The sequence below is a fragment of the Nerophis lumbriciformis genome, linkage group LG05 (assembly GCF_033978685.3).
Source record: "Nerophis lumbriciformis linkage group LG05, RoL_Nlum_v2.1, whole genome shotgun sequence".
Lineage (NCBI taxonomy): Eukaryota > Metazoa > Chordata > Actinopteri > Syngnathiformes > Syngnathidae > Nerophis > Nerophis lumbriciformis.
The window spans coordinates 32190843-32199090 of record NC_084552.2 but is presented as its reverse complement, the minus strand read 5'-3'; positions in this window follow the sequence as shown (position 1 = coordinate 32199090).

Here is an 8248-nt window from a genome sequence, read left to right as displayed (position 1 = left end):
TCACCCGGACAGCTGCTGCAACAATTGACCAAATAATTTCTGCACAAACTGTGAGAAACCGTCTCAGGGTAGCTCATCTGCATGCTCGTTGTCCTCACCGGCTTCTCGACTTGACTGCAGTTTGTCATCGTAACCAACTTGAGAAGGCAAATGCTCACATTCAATGGCGTCTGGCACGTTGGAGAGGTGTTCTCTTCATGGATGAATCCTGGTTTTCACTGTTCAGTACAGATGGCACACAGCGTGTGTGGCGTCGTGTGGGAGAGTGGTTTGCTGGTGTCAATGTTGTGAATCGGGTGGATAATGATGGGGTTGGGGTTATGGTATGGGCAGGCGTATGTTATGGATTACGTCCGCAATGGCATTTTATTGATGGAATTTTGAATGCACAGAGATACCGTGGCGAGATCCCGAAGCCCATTGTTATGCCATTCATCTCAAGTGCATGACAGTGCACGGGCCCATGTTGCAAGGATCTGTACACAATTCCTGGAAACTGAAAACATCCCAGTTCTTGCATGGAGAGCATACTCACCGGACATGTCACCCATTGAGCATATTTGGGATGCAGTGGATCAGTGTACACGACAGCGTGTTCAGTTCCTGACAATATCCAGTAACTTTGCACAGCCATTGAAGAGGAGTGGACCAACATTCCACGGGCCACAATCAACAACCTGATCAACTCTATGCGAAGGAGATGTGTTGCACTGCGTGAGGCAAATGGTGGTCACACCAGATACTGACTGCTTTTCTGACCCCCCAGATTCCCAATAACGCAAAACTGCACATTTCAGAATGGCCTTTTTGTGGACAGCCTAAGGCACACCTCTGCAATAATCATGCTGTTTTATCAGCATCTCGATATGCCACACCTGTGAGGTGGGATGGATTATCGTGGCAAAGAAAAAATGCTCATTAACACATATGTATGTATGTATATATGTATATATGTATGTATATGTAAGTATATCTATGTATATATGTATGTATATGTATGTCAATGTAGATGCACTGCATGACTGCTTCTAAAATGCCCCCCAAAAGTGGTAATGTCTCCTGCTTGTTTGAAAACATAGCAAAAACGCGAAAAGTATGAGAATGATAACATGAATGTGTAGTAAATAAGAGTCTCTGTGATGATGCCCCATATAGTACACACACAATCTTCATTATATAAGGCGTTTTTCAATCGCACGTGTTGTTAGTAGTTCACATGCAACACGCACACTAATACTACACGCTATTTTATAGATTGCCCACGCTGTTTAGCGCAAGGTATTTGGATCTTAGTAAATCAGGCCCTAAGAGCGATTGCTTTATTATGTTCGTAGTTTGTATTTCTTGTTTAGCACTTAGCAATAGTGCAACTTGCTGGATCTGTGTATCACCCATTTAGTAAAACTTCAACTCGTCCCCTGTATATCCAGGCTAAAAAAATTATAAGGTTTTGGATCGTCATTTGTCCCAAAGTAGTCATTATTGGCTCTCATGAAGTCTGCCATGATTTGAGTTGTTGTTGAAGGAAATGGTGAACGTTGTGATTAAATTAATGCGCAGCCCTATGCTTAAAATGACCAAAATACACAAATATTACATGTTATTATGAATCTGCCTGTTACCCCATTACATATATACTTACAGCGTGTATATAAAATGATGATAGAGGTTTTTGGATGTTTTTAGACCGTTTAAATCCCATTACCTCTATTGTTAGCTGATACTTGCTAGCGTTTATTTACAAGGTAGAATTAGGGCTGAGCGATATGGACGAAAAAGTATATCTGGATATATTTTTACTTAAACTCGATATTCGATATATATATCGATATATTTTTCGGTGAAAGTATACATATAAAGATATACATTTTTGAGCGATATTCAGTAAAATTGAAGTGAATGGCAACTGTACTGTAAACAGTCAGTGGCACTTTTATTAACCCAGTTAGTCAAGATGGGTACTAACAGCACAGACAATAAACTGTTTAAAAAGTACAGAATTACATAACAGGGCAGCATGGTGGAACAGGGGTTAGTGCATGTGACTCACAATACGAAGGTCCTGAGTAGTCCTGAGTTCAATCCCGGGCTCGGGATCTTTCTGTGTGGAGTTTGCATGTTCTCCCCGGGACTGCGTGGGTTCCCTTCGGGTACTCCGGCTTCCTCCCACCTCCAAAGACATGCACCTGGGGATAAGTTGATTGGCAACACTAAATTGGTCCTAGTGTGTGAATGTGAGTGTGAATGTTGTCTGTCTATCTGTGTTGGCCATGCGATGAGGTGGCGACTTGTCCAGGGTGTACCCCGCCTTCCGCCCGAATGCAGCTGAGATAGGCTCCAGCACCCCCGTGACCCCAAAAGGGACAAGGGGTAGAAAATGGATGGATGGATGGAGAATAACATAACATAAATAAAACAGAAAAATATTTTCTGTATGTAAAATAAATAACATAGCTGTGCAAATAATACAAAATGTATCAAACTCAGACAAAAAAATTAATTTGCAGGCTAACCAATTGTGACTCATTATAGTAAATAACCAACCAATCCTGGATGTTCTTATATGTGCAAGCACGTCTTGGAAGGAGGAAGGGAAGGGGTTTAGTCGCACATGGAGGGGGACCGGGGGAGAACAAGGAACACAACAAATAAGCGGTGTTTGGTAATTTTAACATGAAATAAATTAAATCGATATTACGATATTTTCTTAATTCATATATTGTTTAAAAATATATCGATATAGCTTACAAACTCTATATATCGCCCAGCCCTAGTTAGAATGCATAAAAAACAGAAAAACATATGTGTGCTTGTCTCACATAAGGATTGTGAATGATAAACAAAATTCCAAAAAAGTATAATTCCCCTTTCAGTACAAAATACTTATGTAAGTTTTTTTTTTTTAAACTTTATTTTGTCCGGCTGTTGCGCTAAGCACCGTTATTGTGAATGTGCTGCTGTTCTTGATGGCTCTTGGTGGCTGCTATGTTTTTCAGTGGGGAGATGACTTGAGGCTGTTTTAAAGCTAAAAAATAAATAAATAATAGAGAGCCTCCCTGTACATTGAGCTTGCATTAGTGGTCTCATTCACAGCAACACACGAATATGAGATGCGATGCGGTTGTATGGATTGTCCTGGCTAGCGTTAGCTTCATAGTTTGTTCGCAGACTCAGCCGGTGTTTCAAGTGGCCGTTTCGACATTGTTTAGTTCAGGAGGAGGCGGGTGAGGTTTTGGTGATGCATGAATGGCCCCACATACGTGGTTTCCCCAGAAAAGTGTTTCTTCTTTTCACGATGACAGTATTTCATTGACATTTGTCATTTTCCGTGACATTTCATATTCAACAGTAGATTCCGTGATTTTTTTCCAAGGGCCTTACATTTTCTTTTTGAGGTGAGTGGATTTGGGATACTGGTTCCGTGTCAAATTAATGGGAGTGGCAAACATGGTGAGATTCCAAACTTTTGGTGGATGTTGTCCTTTTGTGCAGTCATACACTCACTCATCCCTTTCACTGTTACAAGCTCAGGAATTTGCATGCACAACACAATAATCATTTTTCTTCTAGTGTAATGTTTTGGTGATCATGGGAAGCCAAAATAAATCAGAGTTCAAATGGTCCAGCCTTAGCGGTGCGCCAAACGAAGGGAAAGCCATTCACAAAGAAGTGCAAATGAACATCATAAAAGGCTCAGACATATTTATTACATATGAACATTATCAGCCACACTTTTCTGTCCCAACCACTCGACTGTCGCGACCATCGTTACGGATAAAGGTTGTATCTTTGAACATGTTAAAATAATTGCTCCAATGAAAGCGACAGTAATAACTAAGCAATGGTGTCATAATTGAAATGCTTTGTCTGGAAGAGCATAATCAACATTGTATCCCAGCCAGACGTACCGCATGTTGGATCAAGAGAAGGACAAACGTTTGTTTGAAACCTTGACAAGTAAAATGGGGGAAGTGAGTGAAAGTACAGTGTTTATGACCAGTAAGAGGTGTTTTTTCCGATGTAAGGTTTGTGCTTATTACCATAACCTTACGGTTCAATGTGAAGTGGTGATGATAAAGTAAACAGATTCTTCGATTTCAATAGGACTTAAAAACCAAGCAGCAGGCAAGTTTCCTGATGTGTTGGCTGAGATTATAAAAGGGATAAAAAAAGGCAAGATTTTTTTCTCTTTTTAATACCCTTTTTATGTGTTGATTGTGTTTTTGTTAGTGTATATTACAGTAGGTCTCCCGTGTGATGTGTTCTGTGTCCTTACACATAAATTCAACTTATGTTGTTTGTTTGTTTATGAAATGTCAGGCTAAGAATTGGCAGGGTCACACACAAGAGTCCCTCAAAGTCCAATCTGACTACATAGCTGAAAAGTTCACCTTTCATAAACCAGCTTCCTTTTTGTTGTTTTGTTTTTTATTTATATTTATTCCGGGTGTATATTTACTATCTGCCTATGTTGAGAAGAAAGTGATGTACTAATTATTTTCCATTTGTGATTGTACCTTTAACTTACTGTATGTAGGACCTGGGGGGGTTTATGTGTGTATAGGCTATGTGTTGGGTTGCTGTTCTTGGAAGTGGGTGAGAAAAAAGGGGAACATGTGATTACTGTTTTATTGTATATTGTAATACCTGTCAAATTTAATAAAAACATTTATTAAAAAAAAAAAAAAAAAGAACATCTCAACTGTTGATGGGCAGATGATGCTACAAGCACTTTATTGTTTTTTGTCCAAGACGATTATGACTTTGCATGACTTGCCACAGGTCATCATTTTTGCTTTGAAATAAAAACTATTTTAACAGGTCAAAAAAAAAAAAAAAAAGTCCAATCTGGACTTTTGCACCAAAAGGTCCGTTAGTCTTTCACCAAAACGTGAATTACTATCAGAGCCAACTCGGGATGTAACGATAAGATTAGTTTGAAATTAAAATGATCAAAAAAATTGTGATTGATGATTACACTTCTACAGACTCACGGACTGACTAGCGCCAGCTCACTCATTTAAATTTTCACACGAAAACAAGAGGCATTAATGTCCTTCCCCTTAAAAAAAAATGACACCCCTCAGTGACCTTGTGGTTAGAGTGTCCGCCCTGAGACTGGGAGGTTGTGTGTTCAAACCCCGGCCGAGTCATACCAAAGACTACAAAAAAAATGGGACTCATTTTGCTGAGTACCTGCTTGGGAGTCCGCATCAAGGGTTGGAATTGGGGGTTAAATAACCAAAATGATTCCCGAGCGCGATGCACTCTGCTGCTCACTGCTCCCCTCACCTCCCAGGGGGTGAACATGGGGATGGGTAAAATGCAGAGGACAAATTTCACCACACCTAGTGTGTGACAAACGTTTGGGACTTTAACTTTGACTTTAAAACTTGTATAAACACATTGCTGTCTGAGCAACTAAGCTATTCACTTGTACACATTGAACCTAAAAGCTGTGCTCTCTTAAAACAGAGTAATCCTACTTTCTTAATTAAAAAAAAAAAATACACGAGACGTACCGGTAAGTGTTTTTACGGTTGTGTTCAAGGGCCGCTGAACAGAGTAGGACCCTCAGAACAGAGTAGGACCCTCAGAAATAATAAATAATAGATTTCATATGTTGCGCACTTTCATTTAAATACATCTTAAAGTGCTACAGTACAAATCAATGTTTAAAACAATAAAAGCTTAGACATTAAAACCGATAACATACTAAGACTTAAACACTATCAGTGAAGCAAATGCAAAACATGCAAAATAGTGGGTTTTCTAACAATTTGTCTATTTTAGTTATTTGAAAAAACTTGGTCGGAAGATTTCAGTGTATGTAAGTATTTTTTGAGCCTGTGATGATAATGATAATAACTGAGAATTTTGGTCGAAATAACTGTGATATGACATTTTCATATCGTTACATCTTGAGAGCCGACACACGTACAAGACAAGGACACACAAACTTGCACAACTCGTCCTCTGGACTTTTAGTTCTTTCAAATTGTATAATATCAGCTGTTCAAGATCTAAGGTCAGAGAAAGAAGTTGGACCCCACAAAAGTCCCTATTATAGAGCCAAACAGCACATGCTGTCTCTCTTGTCCCCTTCCAATATTCTGAATAGCTTAATCACCCACACATTTTAGACACTCTTTTGCTTATTACTTGTCCTTGTTTGTTTAGTTACTGTTGTCAGATGTTAAGAAATGTGTGTTCATTATACTCAGTGTGTTGTTTTATTGACTGTTTTGCTTAATTTTGCCTGTTTCCTGATGAAGTCTCTGTTGACAGACGCTAAGACAAGGCCACACACGAAGGCGGTGTTTTTCAACCTTTTTTGAGCCGAGGCACATCTTTTGCGTTGAAAAACACCACCATCAGAAATCATTAAAAACGAAACTCGTTGTCACAATTGTTGGATATGACTTTAAACCATAACCAACCATGCATCACTATAGCTCTTGTCTCAAAGTAGGTGTACTGTCACCACCTGTCACATCATGCCGTGACTTATTTTGAGTTTTTTTGCTGTTTTCCTGTGTAGTGTTTTAGTTCTTGTCTTGCGCTCCTGTTTTGGTGGCTTTTTCTCTTTTTTTGGTATTTTCCTGTCGCAGTTTAATGTCTTCCTTTGAGTGACATTTCCCGCATCTACTTTGTTTTAGCAATCAAGAATATTTCAGTTGTTTTTATCCTTCTTTGTGGGGACATTGTTGATTGTCGTGTCATGTTCGGATGTACATTGTGGACGGCGTCTTTGCTCCACAGTAAGTCTTTGCTGTCGTCCAGCATTCTGTTTTTGTTTACTTTGTAGCCAGTTCAGTTTTAGTTTTGTTCTGCATAGCCTTCTTAAAGCTTCAATACCTTTTCTTAAAGGCACTCACCAGACACCTTTTTACCTGCACACTGCGTTCCGCTGTTCCCGACATTTATAAAGCAATTAGCTCGCGGCTGCCACCTACTGATATGGAAGAGTATTACACGTTTACTCTGCCGAGCTCTAGACAGCACAGACACTCAACAACAACACATAATTTGCAGACTATAATTACTGGTTTGCAAAAAATATTTTTAACCCAAATAGGTGAAATTAGATAATCTCCCACGGCACACCAGACGACACACTAGTGTGCCGCGGCACAGTGGTTGAAAAACACTGCACTAAGGTATTGTTTAGTTTATCACTGCAATAACAATATTGGACTTTTTGGAATGGCACAGGTGTGTTACGGGGTTACAAGATCGGTAGGTCGTGAGTCATACCAAAGACTATAAAAATGGCACCCTGCTTGGCACTCAGCATCAAGGGTTGGAATTGGGGGTTAAATCACCAAAATGATTCCAGAGCGCGGCCACCGCTGCTGCTCACTGCTCCCCTCACCTCTCAGGGGGTGGAACAAGGGGATGGGTCAAATGCAGAGGGTAATTTCACCACACCTAGCTTGTGTGTGACTATCAGTGGTACTTTAACTTAAAAGCACACCTTTTTTTTTGTTTAAAATCAGTTGAAATTTGTAGTACTTTTGCATTGTGAACTGGCCTGACGCTGACCCAGAATGAAACCAAAAGACTGCAAAGAGTCTAAAGTGTTCGGGTCTCCTTGCACCAGCACCTTACACCTACAGTGCAAAGATCAATGTCAACCCAAGAGTGAAGTCAAAGAGCATTTGAAATGTGCACATGTGGCTTACTTGCATCGAGTTGTCACGCCACGAGGCAGTAAGGTGAGTGTGTAGCTTGTGCGTGCTTCTCTCTGCAGATGTACACACACACACACACACACACACACACACACACACACACACACACACACACACACTCCTTTGCTGACACATAACATATCTCCTGGATCAGGCATTGTTAGTCTGCTATTGTGTGCTCACTTTGCATGTGTGCGTGTGTGTGTGTGCGTGTGTGTGCATAATGACAATGTCAGCAGCTTAGTTGTGTGAGTCTATCATTTCACATGTGTGTACATATATTATGAATTGTGTGTGTGTGTGTGTGTGTGTGTGTGTAGTTGTGTACACCACAATAATGGCATCGGCAGGCGCCTGTGATGCTTTGATTGTTTGCACCGCCGCAGCAGAAATGCACCAATTAATATGCAGAGAGAGCGTGAGGCACACACACACACACACACACACACACACACACACGCACGCATACACAAAAAACAAAAACAGCCACAAGGGAGGGAGATGAGGGGTGAGGAGTGGAGGGAGATGGAGAGAAGGGCAGGCGATATTGCAGA